The sequence below is a fragment of the Mastomys coucha genome, unplaced genomic scaffold (assembly GCF_008632895.1).
Source record: "Mastomys coucha isolate ucsf_1 unplaced genomic scaffold, UCSF_Mcou_1 pScaffold14, whole genome shotgun sequence".
Classification (NCBI taxonomy): Eukaryota; Metazoa; Chordata; class Mammalia; order Rodentia; family Muridae; genus Mastomys; species Mastomys coucha.
This window is the reverse complement of record NW_022196896.1, coordinates 50,832,621-50,848,070: the sequence shown is the minus strand read 5'-3', so window position 1 is coordinate 50,848,070 and position 15,450 is coordinate 50,832,621. Positions and strand designations below refer to the sequence as shown.

Here is a 15,450-nt window from a genome sequence, read left to right as displayed (position 1 = left end):
TGTTTGCCATCGGCCCTCTGGAACCCCTCCATTTCTCTGGTCCCACCTCTCGCTCTGGGTCCGATTGAACCGTTTTGCCCCAGAGTACCCAAGGGACTGGCCGGTCCGTTCCAGGAACCTGGGTGATTGGAGGCAGAAGCCGCACTTAGGCGACTCAGATAATCGGGAGCGATTAGGTCCTGATATACGGAAACTTAACTGAGTGGGGCGCCCGGGAGCTGGGGAACGCTCGGGGAGGTTGTGCACCAACCTGAGGCTGAGAATGTATGGGAGAGATTGCGAGGGCTTGGCGGGGTGGGATGGAATGGAGAGGAGAAGGGTAAAGTGGGTCCACAGTGAGTGAGCTCCGGGGTCAAGCAGAGGAAGCTGCTACGTGGTGGAGAGAGAGAGAGAGAGAGACTAGGTTGTAAGCGCGCCCGGAAACACGCCTGGCCACCATCACAGCTGTCACCAACGGAAAATCTGTCAGTGCACGTAGTAGTCCTTGCCACATAGAGGTGGTCAGATTCTAGCTGGCTATCCAAGCTCTGCTGCAAGCAGTTCCAGCTGCAAGTGGAGAACCCGGGGTTCAGGAACACGGCCAGAAGTGCCCTAGTGTAAATGCACAGGGGCCAGCTGTGACCTGGAGCAAGCTGTGGGTTTAGCTGGCACTCACGGCGCTGAGACAAAGTGTGTGTGTGTGGTGTGTGTGTGTGTGTGTGTGTGTGTGTGTGTGTGTGTGTGTGTTGAGTAAGCCCTCGCCGTCTAACAGAGAATGTGAGAATGCTTAATGAGAAAATGATTGGAAGCAAATGTTTATTTTTCCCTTAGGCATTAAAAAGCTTTTAGGTGGCTTTAAAGTTTACTACTGTTTTGCCCAACGTCCATTCATTCAATCTTCTGTTAGAGTTAGGTATATCTTGAGGACAACTTACGGTTGTTTTTATGCCTTAACACCGTGTCTAATTTAATCTTTTTAAAGGAATCCCCTTTTTCTTGCCCCCCTCTCTGCCCCCTCCTTCTTTATGTTAAGATGAAATACAAACATGTTAGCCTTAGAAGACCTTCAGAGAAAGTTGCAGGCACATACTGATTGATTCCTTGTTTCCTTACTTAGTTAAGATATGTTTGGAACAGACCAAAAAAAAAAAAAAAAAAAACCTTTCAGAAATGAAACATGCCATCCTATACTCCCTCACGTAGAATGAAGAATTGGCTCCAACCCAGGAAACTTAAAAAATAATAATAATCACAATATCAGGAGAGAAGGAGCTGCTTTTATAAATAGGTGAACCTGAAATGTGACCAGGTATAACTCAGGAAACTGGTGGAGTCTGCACTCTGGGGCCCCGGTGTCTGGAAATTTTTACAGTTCCAGATTGCTGTGAACATGTAGGATTAGGTGAACTATTCCAGACAGCTTTATACGTTTGCAAGGCACACATAGGGAATGTTGTGTTCTGTCTAGCGTCATTACATTCAAAATATAAGGTCTATCATTTGCTGGTGGAAGAGTCACAAATATTTGGATGTAATTAATGATAAACACCCCTGACACTCGTTCAGCTCATCTGCTTAGGTTGATATCCAATTAATTTAGTACTTAACGACCTAATAAATTATTTTGACCTCTCAGAATATGATATACATTTGTAAAAGAAATGCTGAGACTTAATTTGCTGTAAATATGCACAGTACGGATGATGATATTTTTAGAACATGCTCAATATATTCCCAGCGTTGAGTTTTAAATATGATGTAATATAGTATCTTTTATTTGGATAAAGTACATGTTATGGGTTCAGAGGGATCTTGACACAACCTCCACGGTGCACATACGGATGTCTCCTAAGCGTTGTTTACAAACAGGAGTGATAATTTCTCAAAATGCAGCATTTTCTTTTTGAAGTCTGGTTGTTAGTGCTGGTGTTTCTGTGGTTTTTACAAATGTTTGGGTTTGTTTGTTTGTTTGTGTTTTGTTTCTAGTTTAAGTATTTTCTTGCTAACTAGTTTTATCAGTGAATTCAGTGAGGGGATAGAACATACATTGTGTGCTTGTCAACATAGTCTTGCTGATGTAAAGTTCTTCATAATGTAATGAAGAGCCTTGAGGGCTGTAGGTTGGGAGCAGCTGAAGCCACATAGTGATGGTGGATCCACATTAGCACAGAGTCAGAATAGACAGAGTCAGGTTCTGGAAGGATGGGCCTCAACCATTGCAGACCCTGGGGGAAGGACGGGGGCGTGGGGTTGGAGGGCGGGCAGGGGGGCCAGTAATCACTACTTACAGTTTTAAATGAGGTTTTGAATAGCCGGAATTTACACATTACATTAATAAAGCAAGGTTACTTTGAGCTGCAGGTCTAATAAGACCATTACAGGAAACTATAAGAAAATAATTTCTAGAGAGGTGTAACTAACTAATGCCCTGCCAGCCTGGGAATCCTCAAATCTTACTTTAATAACAGTTTTTGTAGAGTATTAAGCTTCTTGCCAAGAACAAGTACACTGTGATTAATGAGGCAGGCCAGGGATGAATTTACTTGGTTAGCCCAATGTTTCCACTGCCAAGAAACCAGAGACGTATCCTTAACATTATGCTTCAGGTAGAGAATATTCTGTTAAAATATGTAAAAATAATTATTATAATGATATTTTAATGTGATCTAACGAGTGTATACCCAAGTCTACTGGTATGAATGCTGGCAAGAACAGAGATGACCCGCTTCAAGTGATTTCTTCCTCGGAGTTTGTGGCCCTTAGGAGATCCAGGCACTTCCTGCTCTTTTTGAGTCCCCAAGCAGCAGTGTATTCTGTCTTCAGCTGTGATACAATTAACCAGATGAGCTCTTAAAATAGGAGATGATTTCTCTGAGTTGTCTGTTCCTTTTAAATTGCCCTTCTTTGGGGAAAATTTAGAATTATGGTAGTTGTAGAGGAGTTCGTGATAGGATTCCCAATGTAAATTTGCAAATGCAGTCAGTCCGGAGGACTCACAGGGATGCCCCTGTGCCTGTGAAATGCATCATTGCAGATATATCCATCTAACCCATTGCATTGCCCAGAGCATCTCTGTCTCTTTTAGTACTGTGGGTGAGAATTCATAAATACTTTAAACTAGAATATTCCAACCACCCAAACTAGGAAGCCTGGAATTATATCTCATCATCATCATCATTATCACCATCATCATCATCTTACTATTATTATTTTGCTAGCTACTACTGACCATACAAATGACCATTAAATTTCATTCATTTGCGGTGAACTCTTCCTACAGCTATATCTCTTTCTGTCTTTTGCTGCTTCCTCAGTGCCTCTCTGTTTCTCAGAACCTCTTCTCTGCTTCCTGGCCATCTTTTTTTTTTCTATTTACAACCCCATAGCTGCCATTATGACACACGTTTAATTAATAAAAGCCAAACATGATTACATCAGATATAGATTTATCCATTTCCACATATCTGAGTGTCTGAGGTATATGCTGATTTCTAAATTAATGAGGCAAAGGCCTCTGATTTCATGAAGGATGAGCCTTCAGGTGGTTTGCAGCATTTCGACAAGTGTGAGATGATCCTCTCAGGACTGTGACAGAGAAAACAAGTTACAAAATAAATTAATGCAAACGAGACAGCCATGCCACTCTGGGCAGAGAAGCCAGCAAGCAGCCTTCAAAGTGGAAGTGAGGTCTGGGTTGAGTTTGGATGGTCAAGTAGCCCATTTTCAGGGGAGCACAGCAGGGGGCGAATGAGCCATCTTGACAGAGAAAACAGCTTTAGCGAAAGTGTGGGGTCCCAAGTGTGTAGTAACTGTAAGTACTTTAAACTCATTGCAGGAGAAAGCCAACTTCAAGTAAAGGGGTGGGGGACTTGCACCTGATTTTTCATAGCTTTGAAGATGGAGATGGTCATGGAATTGTGTAGGCCTAGTCTGTCTTTACCATGTAGGATGTAGGGTTGAATGAGTGGCGGAAATTAAGAGAACACATCTTACCTTGGAAAGTGAATCGGAGAGGGGATTTAAAATAGAGGTAATTAGGTGGGAAGAGTATTTCAGTGTTTCCATTCATTCTGGGCATTTTTTTTTTTATCTTTTAAGATCACCCTGCAAATGTCTCTTGGTTCTCTATTGTTGCTCTGGAAACAGTGGGAGACGATTGCCCAAGGAGCTAAGGGAGTGACCATGGGAATAAAAAGAGAGGTTCAATCAGAAATGTTTTTTTTTCTTCTAGAATTTATTCCTAGAGACTTTTGTTCAGTGTATTTAGATCATTTCTTATACAACTCCTCCCCACTCTCTCCACTTCCCTACCTTACCTTCATATTTTGTTGTTTTAATAACCCTCTGCACGGGTGTAGGGCTATCCACTGGAGTAATCACAATCTCAAAGATGAGGTCATGCCCTAAAGAAGACTTTTCCTCCCTCACCAGTCATCACCTGATGATAACTCTGAAGTTGGGGGAGGGGTATTGTCAGTTCACCTATGGGGTTGTAAACTGGTCTGATCCTGCACAGGCAAGCCCTCCAGATATGAGTTCATGTCATGTCTAGAAGATGCTATTTTTGTAGTAGTTCTTCCTGATCTGTGACCCTTATAATCTCTGGGCACCCTGTTATTTGATGTTCTAGAGCTTTGGTGGGTAAGGGGAGAGGTACCGTGTACACGTCCCATTTAGGGATAAGAACTCCACAATCCATTATTTAAAAAAAAAAAAAAAAAACTATTAAAGATACAGAATTGGTTGGCTGTTCTCACCCATCTGATGGGTCTGTGAGGAGGATTCTCACCTGTGGTTTTGGAAGTAGAATTATCATTTAGTAATATATAATGCAAATCTATGGCCTTTCTATGATGGTAATATATGACCCAAGTTCGCAGAAATGTGAAGAGTTCAGATTTGCTTGAGAAGCAGATGTTCTTAGTCAGCATGGTAGTGATTGTAAGAAAGAGGAATGTGGAGCCAGCCCTCATGGCTTCATGAGCTTCAGGTCAGCAACAGCAATGATTTCAAGAACATAGAAGTCACACAAGAAAATATGCTGAAAGAATAAATTCACTAAGAAATCTTGAGGCTAATATGTCTTAGTCTTACACCTAAATTTTGAAACCTTTATCAGTTTGTGATAATTCAGTCAATGCTTTAAAAAAAATAATGGTAAAATGAGCTAGAAACACCAGTAAGAAGCAAAGAGTGGGAATTTGCAGGACGACCCAGAAAGCCATAATAAAACAACCCAAAGACTAGAGAATTGGATAAGGCTTCATTGGATTAGTTTTGAATGATGTTCCTGAAGAGTAAGGCCTCTGATGCTGAAACCTGTGTGGAATGACACAGGTTTGTATGATCTTCTTATATGGATGCATGGCTAAGAGTAATAGAAATTAGGCTCCAGGTCCCCTGGGACAGGTCACAAAACTCTCATGTCATCTTTCTGGCCTAATTACATCTACCTCCCTAAGACTCCATCCTTCTGATGACAAGTCTTGCTGGCTTACTCTGTCCTGTGTCTTGTGGCTACACCTTTGATCCTACGCGATGCTGTTGAATATTTCCCACTTAGTGTACCATGACTTTTTAACACATATTTCCGACTTTCATTGTTCCTTCAAATTTCAGTACCAAAGTGGCTTCTTAGGTATGCTCTCAGGCAGTTGGCAAGGGTGAGGTTGGTACCACTTGTCTTAGATTTTATCGAATTCTGGGATTGCCGTTACGATGATACTTTGTCCATCTTTGTGGTAATGGTGCCACCTTGCCCCAGCCCTTCTGTATGAAGGAAAACTTCTCATACAGAGGGTCTACATAATTCTGAATCTTAATTTAATGAGATGGTGTGTATCTAAATAATGTTAAATGCCAACTTATTGAGTGAGGAAGTCTCCCACACAGACACCTCAGATAAGCCAAAGATGAAAGAAACACCACATCTTTGCAGTTCTCTTGGAGATGCTATCTGGTGACTGCTTGGCCTCCAGCTTTTTACTAAATGACTGATGTGAATCAGTTGACCCTTTGTGCCTCTGACACTTCATCTGTGCATGGGCATAACAGTTGAGTCTATGACTCAACGAGGTGATAGAATACAATGAGTTTAAAATACCATCCCAGAAGGAACAAAGTATTTGGAATACTAAGTTATCCGGCATCCTAATCACTCCCTCTTCTTGTGTCTGAGCTGGATAATTACCTCCGAATTCATGGCTGTAACTTCACACCCTTCTGCTTAGGTGCCATGGCATAGCTAACGTCACATTTTCAAAATTTAACACTTCTCTCCTCTGACTGGAGAAAGAACCTGTTCATGGCCTCTCTTCATACCATGTGCATACAACCCTTAAAATTACAACCCTTGTCCCAAGTCATTAACATCCAGAATCCGGTATATTGCACAGCTGTGGTCCACTCGTGCATCTTAGTTCATTTATCAATATTCCAAATGTCCAGACTATACTAGTTCCTCTTTGGAAGATGAAGCTCTATGCTACTGATTATATTGTGTATCTGATGCCATTAGACCGAATTAATTGTTTGTTATTTGGTGACATAACAGAATAAGAATTCTGTTCCAAATTAAAAGTCTGTATCTATAGAAACTGATGCTTGCAATTTATTTAAAATGCATTCATTAAAAAATTACTTATTTGCCTTATGTGCAGCAAGGCTCAACTTATGATGCTTCGTATTCAGCCCATATAGTAATATAAAATATAGCATGGCAAGTCAGTCTGTTTTTTTTAAATATAAATAAATATTTTTTATACTTGAGGTCCATAATCCAATTTAAAATGTTAAAATTGTTGGCATATCAACATCGGGACTAGTACGGCATAAAAGAAACAGAAAAATTGAGAAAAGTATTTCAAAACAAAATAAAGTCATGGTGCAAGAAACACTATAAACAAGGGAGATGGCCAGAAGCCTTTTGATAATTGCTTGCAGAGAAGTAATGCCAATATTAATTTTTAATTGCAAATGGCTATTTTGGCAGATGAAAATGCCAACAGAGCATGTTTACCCCTAGCCCAGTGGTGCGAGACTACTGGGAGCACAAACATTGACTAGCCACAGCTCAGTGATCCATCATCTAGAAAAACTTTAAATTCATTCAGTTATGTTAAGATTGGCTGACAATTTGACAGCTAATTGATTTTAACTGTACATGAAAAGATATGTCATTTGTTTGCAAACACAGTCACCTTGAGCATTATTCTCTTTACAATAGTTATGAGGCCATTCTAGACTGTTTCCTCTTTACCCCAGGACAGGGCGATTTTTTTTTTTAAAGCTAGATTTTTTTTTTAATTTAAAGATTTATTTACTATTATAAATAGTAATAGTATTACTATTACACGGTAACTGTCTTCAGAGCACCAGAAGAGGGCGTCAGATTTCATTACAGGTGGTTAAGAGGGCAATTACACCACGTGGTTGTGAGCCACCATGTGGTTTCTGGGATTTGAACTCATGACCTTCAGAAGAGCAGTCGGTGCTCTTACCTGCTGAGCCATCTTACCAGCTCCGATCTTTGATTACTATAATGTTACAGTTCACATTTCCTTGTCTGTAGCCCTGGATCCAGTGCCTCATCTAACTAAAAGCCATTATATAAAGAAGGTGATGTGCTCGATGCTAGTCAGTTCACAAAGTGGATAATATGATCTTAGAGATGTCTCATAGGAGGATATGATTTGGTTCAAATTCAACTTCAGCTTTACTCCTCCTGATTTGATGGCTATGAGTAAGTTGCATTCAGTGCCAGTTTTCTTAATCTGTGAGATAGTAACAGGATATATCAAAATACAGTATTAGTGTTATATATGAGAACTACATGTATCTATATAATATTTAAAATATGTATACTTATAGTTCGTGTGATGACTGCTTTTAAACCTGTAAATAAGACTAGGAATAATATGGTAGAAGGCTGTCTTTCCCTTATAAAATTCTAGGTTTTATGTATATCTATTGGGGTGATCTTTGAAACAGGTAGAACTAAACAATAATTACATCCTGTTTTGTCTTTTCTTTTTTCTTCTTTCTTTCCTTCTTTTCTTCCCTCCCTGCCTGTCTTCCTTCTTTCCTTCCTCCATTCTTTCAATCCATCCATCCATCCATCTGTCTGTCTTTCTGTCTGTCTGTCTTTTTTAATGGAGTTTCTTGATATAGTCCAGGTTGACCCCTACCTCTCTGTGAAGACCAGGCTGGCTTACAAGTTGTAATCCAATTGCCTCAGCTTTGTGAGTCCTGGGTTACAAGTCTAATCAACACATGACTAGTGTGCTATCACTAGCTCTCATTTAAGGTGCTATTCTCTATGGCTGATGACTCGAGGAAGACCAAGAGCAGAGATAATCAGTTTTGAGACTGGCATTGAATTAGGATGCAGGCTGAGGAAATAATGTAAGAAAAGAGGAAAAATACAGCACTAGAGTAGAACTGTATTTATGAACTATCAACTGCAGAAGATAGAGTTGGACTTATTTCTGGTAATTAGGTTGGGCCATTATATAGATAGTGGGGCCATTAACTGAAACTAGGACTTCAGGTGACTCAACAGGTTGAGGATGGTATAGGGGAAGATAAACACAAGTTTAACTTTAGAGATCTTGAGCTTTTAGTGCTGGTGGAATTTCTGATAGCGTGTTTACAGTATCATGTGGATGCTCCTTTAAAATACTGGTGATAAAAATCACAAGGAAGGTAGTTAAGATAAAGTTAGTAGGTCATGATGGATAGCTGGACAATTCCGGTAATTAAGGGTAGAAGAAGAAATGGAGAATGGAGTGGAGTAAGAGCATGGTGTGGGGAAACAGACTACACATTGATAAGTAGTGTTGAACTTAAAAATAACCACTGCGTACTCATCCTAGTCATCAGGAGTGTGTGTATTCAAGAAGAACATAATCTGGCTCCAGAAATCTGCACTTTCCTTATACCTGGGAGGCTAGTATGCACCTCAGAAATGCTTGTTGGTCATAGGAGAGCCTCTGAGATAGAATAATAACTTTACAAATAGAATAGGAATGACAATGACTCTCATTGAGCCCATTTAGCTTCTCAGAATATGATCCTGAGTTCGGAGGTTACTATTCTTATTGATGCACATGCTGATAAGTAGAAGAAATGCAACTTTGTTTGATCAGTAATGGACATCAAATGGAAGAAAGCTAGGCTTCATCTTTAGGTTCAGACCCAGCAAGGGATCAGAACAATGAGGAGTATTATAGTCCTCCCACTGAACTTAGCCACTGTAGGTAACACGGTACCATTTATTCTTACTTTGAGGTGACCCTGTAGACTTAAAGGTAAATCAGCATCTATACTAGGTAAGAAGCATTCAGTCGTTGTGCTTATGTTGTTCCTGTTGACTTCTAAAGGGAGTCAGGACACCAGTTTGGTGTGACTGTGACCAGTAGCCTTGCCTTCTCTTCTGTTTGAAGAATGTTGGAAGTCACTCCACTGAGAATGGAATTGATGATTTCACAGCACCTCTACCAAGAAAAATCTCCTTACATGGTTCCCCAGGTTTTGCATCCAGTGTTGGTCTTGATGAGTTACTTCACACATTCCTGTTCTTAAACAAGTTGGGTCATGTTGCTGAGAGCTGTTTTCCAGAGCTCCTGGGTATGGAGTTTTATTCTAAGCTTCAGAGCTGAAAGCAGATAATAAAAATGTGTTTGTAGTTGACATTAGGTAAGATAACCTAGACAACTATAAACAAGAGTAGTCAAGAAACTATCCCACTATGCTGAAGAATGCAGAATGTCCTTTTAATTAAAGGATAGATAACACAATTTACTATGTCATCAAGGAAATCATAGATGAAGGCTAGGGCAGGGAGGCAGGAGTGGGTGGGTGGGTGGTGGAACACCCTCACAGAAGCAGGGGGAGGAGGCATGGGATAGGGGATTTCCAGGGAGGGGGACAGGAAAGGGGATAACATTTTAAATTTAAATAAAAAAATATTCAATAAAAAATAAAAATATGGTAGGTAGATTGTTAGGTAGATTTTGGTTATAATTTTATAATGTTCTTATGCAATCAAACATGCAGTGTTGATATTAAATTTAAAGCTCATGTACGTACTGGAAATAAATGACTTTTTATTTAAAAAAAAAAAGAACGAAGCAAATACTCAACTCCTTTTTTTCCTCTTCTGATTTCTTGTTGGCTGCAATTCCCTTTCAATGCTACAGCCTTTTCTTTTCTTTTCCTTAGATATTTTCTTTATTTACATGTCATATGATTTCTCCTTTCCCAGTTTTCCCTCCAAAAACAAAATCAAAAACAAAAAAATAAAAAACAAACAAACAAAAAAACAAGAACAAACTCCTGTTGCCTCCTCCCTCCCCATGCTTGCCACCCCACCCTCTCCCACTTATTGGCCCTGGCATTCCCCTACACTGGGGCACAGAACCTTCACAGGGCCAAGGGCCTCTCCTCCCATTGATGATCGACTTTGCAATCCTCTACTATATACATGCTGCCAGAGCAATCAGTCCCACCATGTATACTCCTTGGTTGGTGATTGAGTTCCTGGGAGCTCTGAGGGTACTAGGTAGTTCATATTGTTGTTTGAACAACAATGGATGGCTGTGAGCATCTACTTCTGTATTAGTCAGGTACTGTTGGAGCCTCTCAGGAGACAGCTATATCAGGCTGGCTTGTCCTTCCTTAAGTCTTAATATAGATTTCCAAACCATGTCATTGGATATTTAAGAGACCTCTTCACAGTCATCTATTGTGTCTTGTTACAGTTGTGTCAGGGGCCGAATGTAAAGCCATGAAGTTAGTTTCGCCAGAGTATGCATCTTATCATGGCGAAGCCACACAGCACAATCAGGGTTCCACTGAAGTGCTGTATCTGTGGATATGAAGAAGGGGAGGACAGGGAGATTTTGGAGGTTAAACTAGAGCACTTGCTTGTACAGAAAATGACTGAAATCATCCAAGTGCTCAGGATTCAAACATGTGACCATCCCAGGCGACAATCACTTTTTCCATTGGTACAGAGAGATGGTGTGTACAGGGGGCTTATTTAAGCTCTGTAGTGTAGACTTGTCAAATGAAGAGATAGCAATGGTGTTGGGTACAGGCAGAAAAACTGGCATTTTAGGAGATGACAAGATAGGGAGAAGCATAACAAAATAAAACCATAAAACTACAGCCATGCAGCATCTAAAGGAGGGCAAGACCCAGATAATGACAAGACTGTGGTGAAGTCTTACAAAGAAGAAAGATAACATTGTGTGTGTAAACATGTAAAAAGAGGTAGTGAAGTGGTAAGGGTCAATGAGGGGTGGCCAGAGACCAGTAGAAAAGTAAGACCTCTAGGAGCCTGTAGCAGCATCTTCAGCCCTTTGCGTGAGGGGCGCATCCAGTCTCCCAGGGAACATACTCAACGTCCTGGACAAAGGGGATGAACACAACAGAGTACGGATGCTGGGCATAAACACAGAAATCAGCACTTCCAAAGATGCCCAGGAATGTGCTATCTCCTGGAGCATGATGCGTAACTAGAATGCAGACCTCAGGGGATAGGGGCAATGCAGACTTGGCCAGTAGGAAAAGCTGGTAGAGAGAGAAATTCAAAATCAGAGAGAAGAAGCTGATAAGTGCCAAGCAGTGCCAAGGAGCTTCAGATAAGGCACCAGACACTGCTGTAGGAGCAAGGAGGCGGAGACAGATTAGGGTGTTAAACTGACAACTTAGTGGGTGGAGAGGGGAAGGAGAATGGCATATTAGGATGCAGCTGAGTAAAGCTAAACCTTGAATTTCTCCAAGTCTGTCCAAATGCATAAAGTATATGGAAAGTCTGTCCTAAAAAGGGAAATTGGAATAATTGAACAAGATGGCAGAAAAGGAGAGAATTGAAAGTAGGATAAATACATGTTTCGTGTAAGTAAAAAAATTAAAACAAATTTAAAAGGAAAAAGAAAAAAATGGGGTAGCAGTGTTGGAAGATATGACAAGAAATCCCTGGCTGTCTCTCTCCCTCTCTTTATCTCTCTGTCTGTCTCTGTCTCTTTCTATACACACACACACACACATATATATATATATATATATATATATATATATCCTATATAAACATATACACACATATATATGTGTGTGTGAGTTTAGGAACACTTGGTCATCTTTTAGCCTTGTTCATCATGAACTGGAAACACATGCAACAAGAGACCTAAATTGTGAACTGTTGTTCCTCACACATCTACACATAGATGACTTCTAAAAAATACCTTATTGATTTGTGGTCTATAAATGAATGTTTAAATATGAAATCTGTGAATAGTCAGGATTAGCAATACAGGCATATACTGTGTGTGTTTCTGTTCTACTGTACTTAGAAAGACTGTATGTCACAAATACCTCCTTATTCTCAGCCTCCTATCTTTCTGTCTCCCACCATCTCCCTTATCCATTCTTAAAGGAAGCCCTGCATTTTTTTGGAGGTATCAGGACAAAGTTGTAATTAAACCGAACTGAGCACAGTGAATGAGCTCCCCACTGGAATTCTTGGAAACTTTGTTTGTATACTTTTACTGATGAAGCGTGTTCTAGAATGATCAGCACCATGACTCTGAGAACATGAGTTCTTAGTGTAAGTAATTCCTACGATATCATGTTCTCTTGTCTTCTAGAACTCCAGGGTTCATGAGCTGAGGGGAATTCAGCATTGCTTAAGCTCTTCTACCAGTAACTAAGAAACAAACAATATCACTGATTCTATAACTATGAAGTAAAGCATGAACTTTACTTCCGAGTCTTTCTATCCCTTCCAGATAGACAGATTTCCAGCATCTGGGCTTCCTGCCTTTACCCCATAGTAGCAGAGAATGGTTAGTATTTTAGGCTAGTTTCCACTGACTTCGTGATGGTTCCCACTAAGAGCTCTTGGCTACCACCTTCCCCAGGATATTCATAATGAAAAGCATCCATTTCTGGCTCAGCATGATTGGTTTCTTGGAATATTTTAGAAATCTTGCCATTTTTAACATGTTATTTCAGGAAACAGAGGGAAACTCACTTTTGTATTGTATTCCCTTCCTGCATATATTACATTGCTATTTTCTTTTATTGAAAGAAAACCCAAAGAGAAAGTATTTCTGGCGTCCCTAAAATGCTCACACATACCCTACCCCAATTAATGTAGAGATCTCCATTTTCCTCCAGTTAACTTCCGTGATGTGGAACACTCTTGGTTAAAAGAAAACTAAGACGAAGCTAACAGTGGAGTGGGAAAAAGATGTAAGACAGGTCAATATTTAATTACAGACTGGAAAAATCGGGGTTAGTGTCTCCTATAGACTATCTGAGTTCAGTATGTTGGATACTTCAATTTCTAACAGTAATGCATCCTTCTAGCTCTTCTTAAATATAGAGAACACTGTCTCCTACATATGTTTGTATGCATGTACACATATACAATCAAACTGTGTGAAAACACCCCTTCATTTAAAAACACAAACAAGGATTGTATGAATAACTTCAGCAACAAATGGTGAGTTTATTTTAAGAATAAGTTTCATAAATATATGTACCTCTAAAAATAAAAATAGTAAAAGTTCTAAAATGTTTATTTTCCTCACTAAATATGACAGTTGTGTTCAAGTGGAACAGCTTGTAGTTACTGGTGATCTCATGTCTGAAGAACCACAGGGATTTTTAAAGGCATGTGCATATCCCTTGGTATATATATTTCACTGCTGTTTCTATGCACACATTATCCAAGAAGACTAAAGGAAACTTTTCTGATGAGAATCTATGCATAGATGGCATATACTCTACCAGCCAAGGGTTGCTGGAATTCGGGATGCCTTCTAACTAGGACAGAGTTCTTAAAGATTGGTTTAATGTTAGTTGTTCCTTTATAAGGTAGCATTATTGTTCCAAAGCAAGCGTCCAGCCTAGGCATGTTGTCTCCATTATACACCATTATTCAGACATATCTGCGAGTACTAAGGTAGAAGATACCCTTGTCTGTGTCACATTGGTAGGGGTTCATCTTATTTACTAACCACATAAAACCCTCAAATTAGTTGGAATCATCAAAGCTCTAATGACCTTGTTTTTTATCCTGTAGGAAGAACTATAAGCAAAAATAAAGTCATCAACAGAGGGTGTCTTAGTAAGGATTTGCATAGAACAACAGGGCAGAAGTCAAGTCTTGTAAATCAGGAGGGCACTGCAAATAATTTTTACTGGAACACCAATAATTCACATCTATTTTTGTATTGTCCATGATGTTCTCATACGACAAGCACATAGTTTAATGATTCCAACAGTGATCTCGCGTCCAAAATGCTGAAAATGTTTGCTATGTGGCCCAGTGTTTTCTATTGTGTGTCCTTGTCCTGTGGGCAGGAGACTATGGGGACATGCCTGATGAGTTAGTTGCCACTACGGATGATGTAGAAAGAATATTGCTGTTTAAAGGGGTTGCGAATGTGAGGTAAGTTGTAAAGTATAAATTAAGAAGAAAAGACCACCAAGAGACAATAGGAACATAGAACTGACTAAGAGTTAAAACAGAATAATGATGAGAGAGAGAGAGAGAGAGAGAGAGAGAGAGAGAGAGAGAGAGAGAGAGAGAGAATGTGTGTACATGTGTGTTGTGGGCAGAGTCTGGGACTCAGAGTCTCAATAATGTTCTTGCTAAGCTGTCTGGTTTGCTGAGAGCTGTGTATCCCACAGGTGTGCTTACAAGCGCCCTTGTCTGCGTGTAGGAAGCAAGAAGCTTTTCTTTGTGATCAAAAGAAAGAAATGCAAACAAATAAATACATATTTGCATAGTCCACTTATAGACACATAGATACTCATGTGTGCATAATGTGGGTAATTTATTTTCTTTTTCTCTTTAAGTTCCCATGGCCCTAGATCTCAGTATTAGTAGTAAGCACTAACATACCAATATGGATTTTTAAAAAATAGCATTCAATATTATAGCAAAGAACGGTGCTGACAGAAACCTTAAATGGAGTATTGCTTACAGTTTCATCACACTTTATGTAATTGATTGCCATTGAAAGTTTATTTTATTTGTTCTCCCATGAAATATTAAAGAACTACTAAATATATGAAACCTGTGAATGGGTATATGATAAAAATATCCATTCAGGGCACGTAAATGACTTCATGAGGAACTTGAGACAGGCACAACAACTACCACTTAGGAAAAACTGTGACAATTAAATTTAATGGATAGTGACAACAGGCGAGATGTGAACATCATGGTAGCCACCATGTACACCATGTTGTAGAGTCTGAGGCTTTTAGAAAAGCTATGGAACTATTTATGAGGAGAACAGAAGATTACATCTCATCACTGTTGGCAGGGTCCTGTGGTCATGGGGCTCCAAGAAGTGACACATGAGAATTTCCTTCTTAAGAGTGTCCACTGCAATGCCATTGTTCTTTGAACAAAGCTTACAGAGAAAGTAACAGATAAACATAGACAGTGTC

At 39.8% G+C, this 15,450-nt stretch overlaps 1 protein-coding gene across 4 annotated transcripts in view; it reads left to right on the top strand.

Moving 5' to 3' along the window:
* Kcnq5 (potassium voltage-gated channel subfamily Q member 5) overlaps positions 1-15,450 on the top strand; it is a 561,250-nt gene that overhangs the window by 1,514 nt on the left and 544,286 nt on the right. The gene's annotated exons all lie outside the window — the stretch shown is intronic.